Source organism: Macaca thibetana, chromosome 4 (assembly GCF_024542745.1).
Source record: "Macaca thibetana thibetana isolate TM-01 chromosome 4, ASM2454274v1, whole genome shotgun sequence".
Taxonomy (NCBI): domain Eukaryota; kingdom Metazoa; phylum Chordata; class Mammalia; order Primates; family Cercopithecidae; genus Macaca; species Macaca thibetana.
The window spans coordinates 72,153,040-72,171,320 of NC_065581.1; the positions used below are offsets into that span (position 1 = coordinate 72,153,040).

Below are 18,281 nucleotides of genomic sequence, written 5' to 3' on the forward strand. Positions count from 1 at the left end.
CTCTTTGGTGTTCTCTGCCCTTCTATCTGTACCTGGATATTTAGATCTTTCTCAATTTTGGAATGTTTTCTGTTATTATTTATATGAAAAAGTTTTGCTGTTGCTGAACTCCTTTTTGAACATCAACATTTCTTAAATTTGATCCTTTTAAGTAATTTTCTGTATCTCATATATAATCTTCATTATTTTATTCCTCTGTATTTTAGAATAGCCTGTCTTCAAGCTCACTAATTATTCTGCTTGATCAATTTTGTTGTAGAAATCCTATAATAAATTTTTCAGCTCAGTAACTGCATTTCTAAGTTCCAAGATTTGTTTTTCTAAATTATTTTAATCTCTTTATTAAATTTCTCTAAGTTTCTGACTTGATTTCTTTCTGTGGTATCTTGGAGATCACTGAGTTTCCTTAAAAGTGTCATTTTCAATTCCTGATCAGAGAACTCACATATCACTATCTTATTAGGGTGAGTCATTTCTTTTTGTCCATTTGAGGAGTCATGGTTCCCTGTTTGCTGTTGTTTCTTGTGGATATATTTCTATGTCTTTGCATTAAAGAATTATTTATGCCAGTCTTCTATGTCTGGCTCATATTGGTTATTACTGAATATGCTTAGAGTTTTTTTGTAATTTACCTATCAAATATCATTTTTTCTGGTAAGTTGCTGTCTTTCTTCAGCACTAGATGGCACCTTAAGTCCAGGTTTCCCTCAGCTCTAGTAAATGATAAGAGCATTGCCCATCCCAGATGAGGGAGATACTAAAAGAGTTATTTTGGCAGTGTGGGAAAGCTGGTTAGGGGCTCTTGCCCAAGACATACGTGGGAACAAACTTCCTGACCGGTGCTGAGTTACAGAGCAGAGTTTCCTGGGCTGGGGATTGTTGTCCCACCTTCATTTGTCTCTGCCTAAAGGAATATCTCTTCCTTCAGGCTCTCTTCATGGTTCCTGTGGGTCGAGATAGGAATAGGCTGCCTGCCAGGGAACGCAGGATGTTAGGAAAAATGGTTGTTCACCATGACCTCACTTTTTCTAGTGTAGAGACCATGAGTTGGGAAGAAATTTTCTGCATTTTTGGAGCCAATCAGATTTGGAGGAGGAGCATCACAGAATGGAAGTCCTATTCTCCTACCACCTGCTTGGAGTTTTTTCACTTCTCTGTGCCTTGGGAACTGTCTCCTTATATGTGAGTCCTGGGATATTACTGTTCATAAATCTTGGTGCTATATATTTAGTTTTGGTTTTCTGTGGTGGGAGTGAGCCAACTTGCTTCTATGACACCATTTTGGAACCAGAAGTCTCTATTTCCATATTCTTCTGAAAGGATTGTTATATTTCCTACAGATGATCTCTTTCTATGAATTGCCATGTACCTCAAAGGATACTCCTTCTTTTTCCCACCCACATACTAACACACACATCCATTTCTTGAGCAAAGTACTTGTCATTCTATAAGAACCAGCTCTCAGCTTTCTCCTCTGCTTCTCTGTGTCACCATCTCTGCCTCCTTATGCAGAATGGAACACAACCTCCCTTGTGCCGCAAGTATGTCTAGTACTACTTGAAACATACCCCCTCTTGCATGAATGTATTTACATGTCCATTTCTCCCAGAGTGAGCTCCTTGAGGAACCATGTTATCAATCTCTCTATCCCCATTACCCACTTTAGTACTTAGCACAAAGCAAGTGCTCCACAACTTTATTTCTCTACAAAAGTTTGCCCCATATATTAATGCAAGATATCTGAATGTCAGGCAAGAGTAATTGTATCCTCTTCAATCACTTATGATTTAGTAAGATTTACTAAGTCCTAGATATTATGACAGAGACTACGGAGGAAAACACATGTTCTCTGCCTTCAGGGAACTGAGAAAACAACTGAAGAGCTAAGAAATAAATACGTGGAAGGTTAAGTAACAGTAACACACAACAAGAAAAGTTCAGAATAATACTAAAGCCATATCATAAGGCATAAGGTTATGCCCAAAAAGTTAGTCACTGACACTAAGAACTACAAAAGTTCAGAAGATGACAAAATTACTCTCATCTGCCACAGTTAGGCATGACTTTTCAGTAATGATAGGTTTGACATTATTCTAAAGAGTTTACAAGATTTGGATATGTAGAAAGGATTTACAGAGAGAAGATACTCCTAGTGAATAGGTAGTATCAGCCAAAGCAGGACAGCAATGAAAGGTGGGAAAATGCAAACCAGTTTCTGGGGATTGTTAAAACAAAAAATCTGGTTAGAAGGAGTAAAGCATTCAAGTATGTAGAGGAAGAGATGATAACCACATAGCTTAAAACCAGTCTTTGGGGTGCAGTGAGTACTGGCAAGTCCAGAGGCTAAGGATAGAATGCTGAAAATGGTTTAGTTAGACTGAATTGCCAGTGTTGAGCTTGGAAAAAAGAAGAGCAGCAAGACAGATATCAATTTTCATTTATAGAGCTTGGTTTGTGTCAAGTATTATGCTTTATATACATTATTTTTTAGTTATCACAATTTTATAAGATGGCCCTAACAACCCTATTTTATTTTCCCAAGCTAGTAAATAACAGTTTTAGGATTTGAGTCCAGGGTATCTAATTTGAGTCCAGAGTCCAAAAATCTGTTCTGGATCAGGTGTGTGCTGCTTCCAAGGTATGGTATAAGAAGAGGCTGTAGAGATGGGCAGGAGGGGACAGATACATAGGAAAGATGGAATAAAGAACTTGGTGACTCATTGAATGTGAGGGAGAGAAAGTTAAAATTAATTTCAAGTCTTCATGTCTAAGGGATGAGAAAATGATTATATTAATATAAGGAAGGAAAGCAAAGGAATAGGTTCGGGGAGAAGTGAAAAGATCAGTCCAACATTAAATGAGTTTCAGATGGTGGCAGGATGTTTGAGTGGAAATGTCTGGTGGTTGGAGATTTTGAGAATGAGCGCTAGTTGTATTTTCCTCACCTAGAATGGATATTGCAACACTGGCACCACAATGGAAGAAGAAAATGCCAACGGAAATCTAACCTCGACCTACGATCTCAAGATCCCTTCCTTCCCAAATTTTCTCCAAGTTTGCTTAAAAATATGAATCATTTTTTAAACGTACATGATTCTGAGGAGCTCATTCATTGTGGTTCAACAGAGCAGACTTTTTTTTTTTAACCAACCAAGACTTTCCTGCCATCTGATGCCAATTTGGGCTAAAATACCTTTTTCCCCTAGCAACTTAAAGTGTGAGAACATATGCTTTCCTCCGCCTGCACCCTGTCCACAGTACATCCTGTAAAATTCCATCCTTCAGCAGTTAACTTATAGCTTTAGAATGATACAAGTCTTAAAATAAAAGTTTGAGGGCTCAAGGAAAACAGTGAGTTCCTAATGTAAATATATCATGAAGCCAAACATTTCAGAAAATATTCAAGTTCCATAATTTTGCCTTTCTTAAAAGAGTCTTTGGAGAGCTATTGCTTGTTCTTTTCCATTAAAAATATGAAGTTTATGCAGTGATCATTTCCCCTAAGATTGCAGATGTAGGCAAGCTGTACTTGGCCCTCCAAGAAAGATACACAAAGCTTAACCTTTCATTATACTCTGAAAAAATGAACTGTTTCCTAAGCAGGCTCTGTACTGTTGGGATAAATTGTAATACCAAATTTAATGTATGCCTTACTCTGGAAAAAAATAAGAAATTTTGAAATCTCAATAGATGTTTATTTCTAATATAAGTATGACCCAAAATAGATAACATGGCATTATTCAGTAGCTAAAAGTTAGATGACAAAATGAACCAAGTCATTTCTAAATGTATTCCATAACTTCAGAAAAAAAGTCTGATGAATAAAATGTGTATGAATATCTCATATTCTGTTAACACTTGTAATAATGAAGGCAATACGGAGAATGAAAAATGTAATTTTAGTGCTGGTGGATTCAATTAGGAAAAATAATGTTTTCTGGATCCATAAATTACAGAGGTATACTAGGTATCTTTGTAGAGAAACAGAAGAAGAATATTCTTTTATTAACAGCAACACTCTGAGTATAGCTTACAGGAAAAAGAGAAGAGAAAAATAACAGAAAACGGAATCAGCAATGGAAGTTCATTTTAGCAGCGTGATTGACACCATGTTACTTATTCCAAGAGGTGATTGATAATATGAAATGGGTTTCTCTTCTGTAGGAATTTGGCATTGTTTGTTCACTCCCTCTTCCATTTCTGAGTGTAAAATATGTGTGATGATAAAAGTCCAAGGGGATGCTTGTGTGAGCAGGCTGTACCAGTTCCTCTTCCAAAGGATTGCATCTGTGCAACCCTGGCTAGGCTTTGAAAATCCTAGAATATACTAAGTTGCTTTTCCAAAGGATAGTGATATTCTGTAACTAAAATCCCAGAATTCGGTTTGTTAAAGAAATACTAAGTTTAAAATCAACGATGTATATAGATGATTCAGGTTTGTTTGTTTGTTTTTAGGGTTTTATGATTTTTTATGAAAAGTGACCCTAAATCATGTATGCAGAACAATTAGAAGGTTGGAAAACATCAAAATGTCTGGCAATGGAAGAATGATCAGGCAAATTATGTTATGTCATCTTGAGGAAATATTAGTGATTAAAAATAACTATGAAAACTAAAATGAAAATTAAAACTGTTATGATATATTATTACTGATAAACAACACAATATTGGTTATAAATATGGAAAATATTATTTTGCACAAAGGCTAAAAGGAAAAATATCATGTGAAAACTACATTTGGATGATTGTATAATAGATTTTTTAAAATTTATACTAATTTTAGTATTGTTTTATATATTTCAAAATAATTTCTGAATATCTATTGTATTATACTATGTTTATATGTCTAACACAAAAATAGAAATTTTAAAATGAATCTATAGTTTATCTTGATTAAAGAGGCAGAAAAACACAACATTTTCCTGGATTTGAATCCTGGCTCTGCCAATGTATTAATAGTGTAACCTTCGGAAAGTTATGCAACCCTTCTGTGCCTCAATTCTCTGCTCCATGAAAATGAAAATATTAAAAGAATGAACATGATCATTGATAAGATTAAATGAGGAAACTCATAAAAAGCATTAGTTGAGTGGTTGGCATACAGGACATTTCACTAAACAGCAGCTATTATTTCTAATATAATAGAGTTGAGTCACGTTCACTCAACTCTGTAAGCAGGAGCTATCACATAATCCCCATAGAGCTGAACACAAGCACAAACTGTGTGCCAAGAATTCTGCTAGGAACCTTACAAAAACCATATATCATACATTATATGTAACACTTTAGATGGTCCATATTACAGCATCTCAGCCTTAACAAAAATTCTAAGACTTAGGAATCATTAGCCCCATCCTACATGAGAAAAGGGAGGCTCGAAAAGCTGAAATAACTTCCTCAACATCACAGAGTTACTACAAGGCAAGAACAAGGCTAGTTGACACATAGATCAACCTCTCAACTGCTGGCCACACTGCTTTCAATAAGTGAGAAATAAGATACACTTAGCTCATATTTCAGCCCAGTACAAGCCTCATCAGTCTGGTGACACTCAATAAAACAGGGTTCCAGTTACTCCTTCAGTAATCTCTGAGGCTGAAGCCCTGCTGTGAAATCCTTCTGCTGTCTTTTCAGTAGGAATACTGGCCCTCCTCATCTCAGCTACCTGCAGCAAAGTCTATTGGGCTACCCTAAATTTGAGAAATGAGGATGAAGACAGTGAAGTCATTTCAAACTTAAGGGAAAATAATTTCCTATTAGAAAAGTATACAAAGAAAAGTCTTTTCTACGAATAAGTCATTTTAACTATTTAACATTGTTAAATAACTTTCTTCTTTACTGTTGGAACTCTTGTAAGTCTTTAATGTACTACTGTGAACTCTGCATCTTTGAGAGAAGGATTTAACATGCAATACTTCCAAGGTTATTTTTCTCCCTAGAAACTTTTGTTCTGTGAGCCCCAATTAACACCTCTGGAATGAGTATTCCTGGGATCCCATCGTGGAGATGCTGATATAGTGGAAAAAGCCCCTGCCAGGCATCAGGAGAATGTAGTTTGGGTCCTGGCCCTCCACACATTGAGTGGGATCTTAGGCAACTGTTATGGACTGTGGTTTCCTTCCATAAAACAAAGAAATGAAGTCTAATATGCTATTGTGCAGAATGTTTTTTTGTGTCAAATGTGTGAAAAAAATTTACCCACATAATAACTCCACACCATAGTGTGGCTGCTAATGCCATCCTTCCACATGATTGAGAACTGCTTGATACAGAAACTAGTGTTAACAAGAGTGAGAACCATATTATTTGTTCTCCATGTAATACAGGAGGAATGGAAGAATTATAAAGCTACTAACACAAAACTTAGCAACCTAGCAGGTCTTCAGAAATACACTTTTATGCCAGACTACACCCAAATGCCATGCTCAGAAAGCAATCCGGAGTGTTTTTATTATGGAGTTTCTTACTTTGCTTACTCAGGCTTACCTCCCATCACTCTTCAATGCTCCCTCCACTCCAGCCAAGCCAACCGCCCTCATAAACAAAGCTCACTCCACCTACAATGCTTATTCCTCTATGAGAAGTTCTATTCTACTGCCCAGAATGGTGTATCTCACCTGATACCTGAGGCTTACCTTGGTTCAGGAGATTCTGAGTTTCTTGAGAATAAGAACTCTGTCTTCTTGTATTTCCAATTTCTTACATAGTGCTAAGCATATTGTAAAGATGAAATGATAACCCCAGGTCACAGTATTCACTCCTATCTCGAACTCCTTTTCTACTGCTGTAACCACACAGATATGTAATTACAACTACAATAGGTTAAACACAGTCATTTTTCATGAATGTAAATGGTATCTCCTCTAGCAGGCTATAAGAGTCTGTTTTATCCCTGCATTTGTCATAATAGCTAGCATGATGTTATACAAGTGGAAACTTTTCCTTATATACTTGTCAATCGTCTGATTGTAGTATCTATTATTTTTCTTTTTTATTTTTTTTACTTTATTTTATTACCATCCAAGTTATGATAGACAATCACTATAGACTGGAACTTCTCCATTTAGGCAGACTAAATGCCTGCATGGCCATGCTGCCAGGTCTCCAAAGGATGCCTGACTTTGTAAGCACCTAGATTAAAAACAGCATCCTGTTCTCAGTCCTGGGTCTGGGAAAATGTCTGCAGCTTTTCCCAGTATCTTTCTCTCATAGCATCTCCAAGCCTCTCCCCAAGTTAGCTCCAAGACTTGGGAGAAATAAAGTGCTGTCCCTCAGCCTGGGCTGCTCAGATCCCTAGGGAAAGGTGAGTCACAGAGGGAGACTCTCTGCCTCTCTCATGTACTGGGACTTCCCTCACATTTATCAGCCAGATGCTGTCAGAGGGGCTGTTTGCTTTCGTTCTCCTCCCCGGGATCTGGGATGTCCTTCATGATTCCAGTGGATTCCCATTTTCCTTCTTGAATTAAAGCTCACAGAGTTTATCTTTATACACTATCTTGCTATTTCCAAGTGAGTGAGGCACGCTAAAAGTCTCTACCATCTTGGGGGGAAGAAAAAAAACACTAGCTTCTTTTAAAAGAACCATTATATTAATAGTATTGCTAATTATCAAATGATAATTATATTCAAGGACTGTGATCAGCACTTTATATACATTATTTACTTTATACCTCATAATTAACTTTGAGATAAATAATATCTTCTCTATTTCCTAGATGAGAAAACTAAAGTTTAATGGAGGTGTTGATTTTCTCAAGGTCACACAGCTGTTAAATATAGTGACTGTATAATTTATTGTTAGCCAGAATACATCTGAGTATGAGCAAAATTACTAAAATAGTTATATACTATTTTAGATATATACTTTATGAAACATTTATTTATTAACTGACAACTGGTTTTATTAAACTGGTAAATCTGTAAAATCATTTTATTCAAAAATTATTTTTAATAAAATTAATATAAATAAATTGTAATTTAAAAAAACAAACATGTAAACAAATTAAAAATATATTGATTGGTTGAATATTAAAAATAGCATACATTGAGTAACTATTCTTGATACATATTTCTATCCTAAAATAATATTTTTGAGAAATTTTTTCATATTTTCAAGATTTTTACAAAATATCTTGCAATATTTTGCAAAATTGTATTTTATGACAAGTAAATTTGAAATTATAACTTTTAATTTAACTTTCTATAGAAAATATACTTTACTGAGAAACATATTTTCCAAAGGTTTGACGTACTCAGAAAAATGCCTGCTAAATGAAGGTTATTCTCATTTCTATTTTTATTTTTTATGTTGAAATAGATTAATTTTACAGCACAAGTAATTTCATTCAGAGATCTTTAGCGAACTTCATTTTGCACAAAACTTATTAAAATAAGTTGTCTCTATGATCCTTTGAATACTTTTCCAAATTTTGACACTGCAAAATTGTAGGCCCTCTCAATTTCATCTCAATTCCAAAACAGAATTTTTAAACTGTTCAATTAAAATAGGAGTTTTATTAAAAGTTTTTTCCCACAAGTCAGGATATTCTAAAATACCATTATAGAATTTACAAATTAAATCTTAAATCCACCAGAGCTCGTGTCATTTAATTGGGTCATTTTCTTCTTTTCTTTAGGGACATAAACATCATTGTTTTCCTGTTGCAAGCACTGTTCTTGATAATTGCAATTTGTTAAAAAGCTTTGAAACCTTATTTTAGCACTACATTTATTAAATATTTTGATTAAAGATTTCCAACAAACTTTTAAAAAAAATGAGCCAACATTTAAAGGACATCTTTACAAACACCGCAATTCCATTGTAAACTAGATTGGTTCCAGCTCAAGCATATTTTAGCATCTAATTATTGGTAGGTACAGGGAAAAATTATGCATTGCCTTGTTTTGTTCAATGTCACCGTTTTCACAAAGAATTATAGTTCAGTTATTCTAAATGTGTGTTTAAATAATTATACATTTTGACAATCAATTCCAAATAGAGATCTCTATATATCTTTTAATTTCATAAGAGCACTATGTATACTATGACAAGATGCTCCCCCAAAATCTGCATTCATAGTGTTAGACAGTTTATACTCAGTGCTGAATTTTTAAATTGAATTTACAATAGGATTTTATGGCAACTCTAAATTTTATTTTCTTAGAAATAAAGCCAAGATGAAAAAAAGGCCTTATATTGACCTTAGCATAGGTTTTTGCACATTTTTAGAGTTTACAAATTTGTTAATAATTTTTTTTTTAGATTTTTTGTAAGGAAAAATAATTTTAGATTTATTTTCATTTGAAGCGCAATCCAATTACTCTCTTCAGCAATGTTACCTTATAAAATAACTAACGTGTAAAGCATATCAGGATTACAAATATGAATGAACCAAATACACTTTCTACAATAAGAACTTGAAAAACTTGAAATAACTATGTCTACACCAAATAAGCTGGAAGTATTGGAAATTATAAGTTGTAAACTTGTGCTATTGATCAGATAAAACTCATGTTTCTGAGAATTGGGTTGTTTTCAGCAATAAAACGCACTATTAGAAAGCGATCAAGTCAATAATTGCATAGATACCTTGTATGTAACTCAGTAGACATATTTTCACTCTGTAGGATATTCATATTGATATTTTAAATCCAAACTGTAATATAATCCTGTTACAAGCAATGATCTCAAAAAAATAAAATAAAATAAAATAAAATAAGGAATATATTCCAGTGATAGCACTACTTCCTCACCCTTCTCTCAGCACAAATATTCCTTTGTCCACTTGCCAGACAGCTTCAAAACCTAAACGTGAACAGGTCAACTTTAAAGCATCTAGGGGCTCTCATTGTTATAGAATTAACTACAGCTCCTTAGCATGACACACAAAACCCCGCACCTTCAGATCCTGATTTATTTTCCAGCTCCCTCTCTCTTTCCCATGTTGTGCCTCATGGCAACCTTCCCACCTCTCTGCCTTGGCATGTGCTGTTTCCTGTGCCTACATCATTCTTTCCCATCTGCTCAGCCAGCTCTTACCTGGTATTCAAGGCCCACATCAAATGTAACGTCTTCTTTGTAGATAATTAAACACACCTTCATTTATTATACACCTAAAACCTTATACATAACACATTTTAAAAGTTATTTTTAGATAATGGTCTCCGCATCCAGGCAATACGTTTCTAAAGGCGGAAATTTTTAATTATTAATTTTTGTCTCTTTGGTTACTGCTTGATCATTTCTTTTTACTTCAACTGAATAATTAAACACATGTTCTATTTTATTTTACAAACTTTAACTCAGGAATTTCCATAGATATGAACAAACTATGTCTCAGAGCGAAAGCTGATCACCAATACATGATGTTAGTAACTGTAGCAGATTGCTACACATTTGGTTATTGTGCACCTCATTCATTGATGTGCTTTCTATAGGTATGGGTTAACTGTTTTTCAAGCATTAGAAACTTTTTAAGACACTGTAAGTGTAGACATAGTGAGAATGTTTAAAGTGATATTAAAAGGCATAAAAATACAAGGGAAATAAAAGCAGAAAAAGGTAAAACTGATAGTGGAGATAAAAAAGGCAAATGTTGCACATACATAAAGGATGAGTTGTTTAACAATAGGAACAATTGTAGAGAATAAAGGACAAACTACGTAAGCAAGAGCTGTAGTGTGCCTTTGTGGTGACAATAATCCAAATAATCAAAATATGAGTTCCATAAGGACAGAGACAATGGGTAAGTTTTCAGCTTGGTTTACCATACCTGGCACATAGTACTCTGTACTTATTTGTTGAATAAGTTAATGAATCAACCAATCAACCAAAGTTGAGGAAATTGGCCAAATAGACATTTTAGTGCATATTTAGAGGATCAGCAATAATGGTTCTTAAAGCCTGAAGGGAAAACTTAAAAGTGAAGCTAGATGAAAGTGCTACTGTTCATGATCTATTACTACCCAGGAATAATTCACTGAGTTAAAGACCCTTTAAAATCTTCTGAAAAAAAGTGTGCGGCCAGATAGTACATGCCAAAACTACTGCTGCTAAGGAGCTCTCCACCACATTAGAGGAAAGAGGCTACGAGCCTCACTGGTGTCTCAATCTAGGAAAATAATTGATTTTTTAAAAGATGCCTAAAAAACTGTCAACAAGAATTATAGTATGCATTGGTTTACAAATGGGCAGAAAAAAAAATTATCTACTCATCTTCATGTCTTCATGCCAAGGTAAAAGAGAGATCTTAGCCTTGCAGATCAGTGGTGTCTCAACTTTTTCAAGTACAAGAGACCCTGTTCCATTACTCTGTCTCCTTTGAGTAAATGTTCAGTCATTCAAATTTTCTCCCATCTCCATGCTCACCTTCAAGGTGGATCTCAGTTAAATATACAAGTGAAGAAAAATAGAAGGTTTATAAGGCTTCATTGTGGGGGAGGAACAACATAAATGTCCTTGTCTTGCCCTGTGTCTTTTGGGATCTCTGTTCTTCATAGTGCTGTCCCTTGTCAGCCTCATCATTGGCACCCTGTTGGTCTCCAGGCAACTGGTGTTCTCTTGTTTGCATATCTTGCTGAGCCAGCCCTACATTAGCTTATACTTGCACTGTGGGTCTCCTATGAGGTCTGTCTATAACTTCTCTTCAGTCTCTGCCTCAACAAGTTTCCTTTTCTCCAGTCCTTGTGAAACATCAGTTTGTCTTAATTAGAATAAGTCTCTGCCAAGTTAACCAGTCAAATTTTTAACTATATTCGCCCTCTCCCTCAGAGCATGTCGGAATTTCTATGACATCAGAGTCCGAGGTCAGTCTTGAGAATTACCAGTCAAGCTTATTTATCCAGACATCTTCTTTGGCTACTGCTAAACTAATGGACGTCATTACTATAATCCCACTATGTTATTTTGAGACCATAAGCTAAGGCAGTGTCTTTCTAGGTTTCCAAAAGAGAGAGTAATCTAATATTCCTCAGCTTTAGACTTTAAGGTAAAGAATACAACTTGTTCCCTGATGTTTGGGTCCAAAGTAAGAAGTCCTGTCATATATTTGACCTCCGTCTTCCTATTCCCACAATCCCATGGAAAATGCAGGTGGCTTCCTACTTCCTCTTCCCCTCTTAGTAGAACTTTGTCTACACCTTGCCCTGCTTCTTCTGGAGAAAAGATACTTGTCTCAGTCTTAATTGCAAAGTGCTATCCTTTCTTTACAATGAGAGAAACTTGTGATCTGCTTCAGCCAACTGTAGTTCTTCATAAAGAAATTGGATCTTAGAAATATAAAGACAAGAATTTATTAGCTAAATTTCTTAAAAATGTTATTCCCACCATTTCCAGTTTTAAAGTTCAAGGAGCAATTTTCACTCCTATTTGGTATCTAGCCTGTTTGTAGAAGAAACCTTCCTGTAGCTAGGATGAAATTATTTATGAGAAATGTAGTGGGCATATGATTTACATGTATCATAAAAGCTCATGATTCAGGAGTAATATGTAGTATAAATAATATTCTATTGCTTAATATAACACCACAAAACTATAAATTTGGACATCTCTAAATGAGCTCTATTAGTTAAATGTAAAGAAATAAGGAACATTCAAAACCTGAGTTACATGTCAATATTAACATTTAGATGGGGAAATACATGCACAATAATAACCTATCCCATTTGGTAAACATTTACAACACATTAGCAGCTCAGAGAAGAGTAATTAGTTATATTAATATTATTATTATTTTTGACACTCTCATTGTATCACCCAGGCTGGAGTGCAGTGGCACGACCTCGCCTCACTGCAACCTCTGCCTCCTGGGTTCAAGCAATTCTTGTGCCTCAGCCTCCAGAGTAGCTGGCATTATAGGTGCCCGCCACCACACCTGGCTAATTTTAATATTTTAGTAGAGACAGGGTTTCACCATGTTGGCCAGGCTGGTCTCGAACTCCTGACCTCAAGTGATACGGCCATCTACACCTCCTGAAGTTCTGGGATTACAGGTATGAGCCACTGCACCAGTCCTGAGTTATATTAATATTAATAAATAATTTGAAATAACAAAAGTCCTATGTGTATTCAACACTAAAAAAGATTAACCCAACAGGAAAGAAACCATAACTGATTATATATTTTGTCTGTAGGTCTTGGAAGCTATAGATTCTGTATTTACATTTCTAAATAAAATTTTTCATATTTCTCAATTTTATTTTCCTCGTGTATATTAAGATGGTATAATGTATGTATAAGATAGTTTTAAATAAAAAAAATAGGCTTCTGTCATAAACACACTCTCTCTTTTTGGGATGCCAAAAGATTGACCTTCACCATCCCATCAGTAATGTCTGTTTCACATTCACTCTATGTGACATGCAATGCTAAAGGCTCAAGATGTAAAGTTGATTGAGATACAATGAGTTTTATATTTAGTTTGAAAATAGAAAATATAATTGTAAAATATTTCTAATATAAAGGAAATAATAGTAAGTGACAAATGTATGACATCCCTCATTGATTATTACTTTGGTAAACACCTGTTTAGTACTCAGATGCAGAGCAGAGGGCACTGTGTCACGTGGGAGAGAACCTAATCTTTGAGGTCCGACAAGTCTGTATACCTCTCTGCTCCTGAAGCTTACTAAATGGAAGAACTTGGGCAAGTCACTTAATGTCTCTGGGTCTGCTTGCTTGTCTACAAAATGGAATAACAATACTCATCAGATTGTAAGGATTAAATGAGATGTCAATATCAAAGGCTAGTCACAGTGACTGGCATAGATACACTGTTTCTCTCTCCAAAGACCCCATACAGCATGTGAGCCATGTTTCCTTTTTCCAGAGCCACATGTGGTCCTCTGAATTTACTCACTCTTTTTCAGAGCACTGTATCGCTCATTTGCTCTAGAATATATTTCTTGTTGTATGGGGATTGAGGGAAAGAAGGACCAGAAAGAACAGGATAGTGTGGACTGTGGATAATTTGTTGGTTTATGATTGAGAATCTTTCTTCAAGAATCATATACAACATAGTACAATGTTTATTTCTATGTGATATACTAACTTATTAGCCACACACATAACTTTCACTTTATCTTATTTTACAGTGCTTTATGGGTTAAAAACTTCGGTCTGTTAAATTATTTTAGATGAAGATTTTGAATTTATTTTGCCCTTTCCTCTGCATGTTTTATATGGAATCTGTTCATTTCTGTTTTTCCCATCTAGAGACTTGGTGAATTCATCAAGTAAATTTGGTTTCTTAAATCTCCGTGTTCACATTTGGTTTAATCACGTAAAAATTTTAGAAAAAAAAAATCACTGCATAAAAAAGATATAGCCCTTAAAATAACATTAATTATCAAACAAAAAATTACTCCAGTGGCTAATATATGTATATAACTTTTCACCAGACCCCAAAAATGATACACTTGTAAAATTATAGGCAAACAACATTTGAATCAATTGAACAAAGTTCACCTTAATAAAAATTAAATCCAGTTGACAACAAAGATCGAGAATCTGGAGCCCAGAATAACAGCAGTGATTGCCATATGAGAATGTCACTCATTTTTCCTCAAAGTGGTGGTTTTACCACCCACTAGCTGATCTTCTACATACAATTCTAGCAAGCTCACTTAAATTTTTTTAAGGAGATAAATACATGTTCCATTGATTTCAATAATATTTTTAGAATTCTGGCACTTTTTTCATGATAATATAAATCAGCTTTCTAAGAAGTGTGTGTGTGTAAAAGAGAGAGATTAAAGATACCTAGAACAAAAGGTCTAGAAAGATGCAGTGTTAACTGTTAACAGTGCCTTGTTCAACTCTCAGGAGTGAGATTACAAACAGAAAATTTTTTATTCGATATACTCCTATATTTTTTGCATTTTCACCACAGCTACTCCATTTATCATTTTTAATTAAGGAAAAATATTTCATTATGCACATAATATAACAAAGCTGGCCTATCCAGTGCATTGTTGGCACAGCGGGACCAGAAGGCAGTGACCCCCCTGGACCCAGCTTTCACTATCTTGTGTGTGTCTATTATTTCTCGACCTGCCGATCCACCTGGGAACAAAGAGAGAGCCCCGCTGCATTGAGGGCTGCCGGCCAGATCCTGCAATAAGCGTACATTTGAGGCTTCTTCCTTCAAGTTTCCCCCTCTCAGAAAATAAAACCATCATTAGCTCTTTCGCTTAGGTGCAAAACCTAAGATTTGTATTTGCTTTCTTTTTCCTTTACACAGTACTTCAGGTCTATCAGCAAAATCTGTTGGCTCTGCCCTCAGAACATATCCTGAATCAAACAATTTCTCACCTACTCCAACAGCAACCTTGTCCAAGCCACATTCTCCTTTCATGTGGGCTGCTACACGTGCCTATTAATCCATCGACAGCTTCTGTTCTTAGCTCTTTAAAGTCAATGGTTCATGCTGCAGTAAATTGCTATTCTTTAAATGTAAGTCACTCGTGTCAGTTACCTGCTCAAAAACCTGCCCACATTATACTCAGAACAAAGTCTAACCCCCTTATCACCACATGGTCTGATCCCTGTCTTTTTTTTTTTTTTTTTTTTTTTTTTTTACAGTCATACCTTCTACTACTCTCTCCTCCTTTCATTCTTTCATTCTGGCCTGCCTGCTGTTCATCAAACACATCAAAGCCCTCTAGTTGACATGCTTGTTTCATTTGCTAGGTTTTGCATACCAAAAACCACAGACTAGATGACTTAAACAACAGAAATATGTTTACTCACAATTCTAGAGGCTGGAAGTCCAAGGTGAGGGTATCAGTCAGCAGGTCTGATTTATTCTCTCTCTCCAGCTTGCAGACGGCCACCTTCTCTCTGGGTCCTCACATGGTCTTTGTTCTATGCTCACATATTATCTGTGTCCACATTTTCTCCTCTCACAAGGACATTAATTATACTCAATTGAGGGATCAGTCATACAGCCTCATTTTACCTTAATTAGCCTATCTCCAAAGGCCTTATCTCCAAGTACAATCACATTCTCAGGTACCAGGATTAGGATTTAAATGTATGAATTTGGAGGAACGCAATTCATCCCATAAGAATGTTATTTCCTCTAGCTAAAATATTCTTTTCTAAGAACTTTCATGCTTCATTTTTTTTCATACAATCCCATCTTCTACTCAAATGTCCTCTCCTCAAACAAGTTGTCTTCTCCACCAATTAATGAAAGGATACATACCCTCTTTGTCCTGTCTTATTCTGCTTTCGTTTTCTTCATGGTACTTCAATCACTTTGTAGTACTGTGATATTTTTTTTAATTTTATTGTTTCTTTATCACACTTCCAGCACACCACTCATGAGCGTGCACACACACACACACACATACACAGACACTCATGCTTTATGAAAGCAGGGGTTCTCCACTTTCTTATTTATTGCTGTAACCCCAGTGTGTAGAATTACACCAAGAGCATTGTAGAAATTCAAAAAGTATTAACTTAATGAATTAATATTTTACATATTTTGCAAATAAATAGCATGGAGGCACTGGGAAAAAAAAATAATTAGGCCGGGCATGATGGCTCATGCCTGTAATCCCAGCAGGGGGACATTTGAGAGTTGTCACAGCTAGACTAAGAGTGCTACTGGCATCTAGCAGGTAGCAGCCAGGGATGCTGTTAAACATCATACAATTCAAAGGATAGCCTCTCACAACAATTATTTGGTCCCGAACGTCAATAGCAGTGGGTTGAAAAGTCCTACTCTAAAAAACTTTACACCAAAATAATAGAGAATCTTTGACTAATGTACCCCTAATTCACCCCCATGACATTTTTGGCATAAAAGATGAATTCTATATAATAAAATATCAACATGTCTTTTTGTTAAGCCCTATATTTAGCCAGCCCCAGACAAAATTACAGATTATTCAAGTTTGCCTTTAGGAAGCTTTTTACTTTTCCCCTTCTGCCTCATTCCCCTTTCGATCTTTTTTTTTTTTTTTTTTTTTTTTTTTTTTTTTTTTTTTTTAGATGGAGTTTCGCTCTTGTTGCCCAGGCTGGAGTGCAGTGGGGGCGATCTTGGCTCACTGCAACCTCGGCCTCCCGGGTTCAAGCGATTCTCCTGCCTCAGCCTCGCAAGTAGTTGGGATTACAGGTACCTGCCACCACGTCTGGCTAATTTTTGTATTTTTAGTTGAGACAGGGTTTCGCCATATGAGTCAGGCCAGTTTCGAACTCCTGACCTCAGGTGATCCACCTGCCTAGGCTTCCCAAAGTGCTGTGATTACAGGCGTGAGCCACCATGCTTGGCCAATATTTCTTTATCCCCATCGGTGTGTTCCCTTAAAAGCCAGAATGTCCCCACACCCAAGTTTTGTCACTTGCTCATGTCATTCACAATGTTAGAATACTGTAAACAACTCATGAAAAAATTTAGCAAGAAAACATGTAGAGTTCTATATTTAAGTTTTATCAACTGAATTTCACCAGGATAGGATCAGGGAGATTTAAACAAGGCTCATGTTGAAAAGATCTCGGATATTTTCTCAATCCCTGCCTCCCTAGTGAACATGAACCAGAACTGTACTGAAAGCTTTATGCCCCAATCCAAGAACATAATGTACCAACCACTTCAGGTGGTAAACAATACCTGGAATATATAAGAAAGAACTGTGAATCCACAATAGTTATGTAAGAATCCATTTCTAGGAGTACATTGACAAATTACTATATTCAGAGGAATCACTAAAATAGCTGGAAATTCAAAGCCATGTTTTACATGGAACAACTAAAAAAACTCGAAATGCTGGGCTGGTGCAATAGAACACTTAGGATAAATAGAATAGCAATCTTTAAATGTATGTGCAATGGCTACTAAAAACATTACAGAAATTGTTTTATTTACTTTCGAGGAAATAAGAATTAATACTACCGAGTTAAAGGTATAGTGTTGCAGGGACTGAGTTAGGCTCCATATGGAAGAATTGTATGTCATCTTGGCAAAAACTATTTCTGCACAAATCACGTGTTTCTTATTACTAGAAAAATGTAAGCAGATACCATGGTCTGCTTCTCAGGGATACTACAAAAGGAATTCCTATTTTTAGGTAGAAAGGTAGACTAGAAATCAGTATATGCCCTTCAAATTATAAGGTTCTATAAGTCTAACCATTCTTTTATTACAAACAATTTTTAACTATTCTCTCCTTCCAAAAAATGTGCCGTAAGAGTTTCTCTTTACTTTCAATACTCCTAAAAAAATAAAGAAATGCAATGTATTGTCTACCATATTTCAAACACTAGAAGATCATGT

General features: G+C 35.5%; 1 long non-coding RNA gene across 1 annotated transcript in view; it reads right to left on the minus strand.

Annotated features, from left to right (window-relative positions):
* Window positions 1-12,525, minus strand: part of LOC126952152 (uncharacterized) — a 30,631-nt gene extending 18,106 nt beyond the window's left edge. The window contains exons 1-2 of the long non-coding RNA XR_007724806.1: window positions 11,369-12,525; window positions 6,636-6,784 (exon numbers count right to left, since the gene is read on the minus strand). This is a non-coding gene — a long non-coding RNA (uncharacterized LOC126952152). The remainder of the gene's footprint in view (window positions 1-6,635; window positions 6,785-11,368) is intronic.
* Window positions 12,526-18,281: the final 5,756 nt, after the last annotated feature.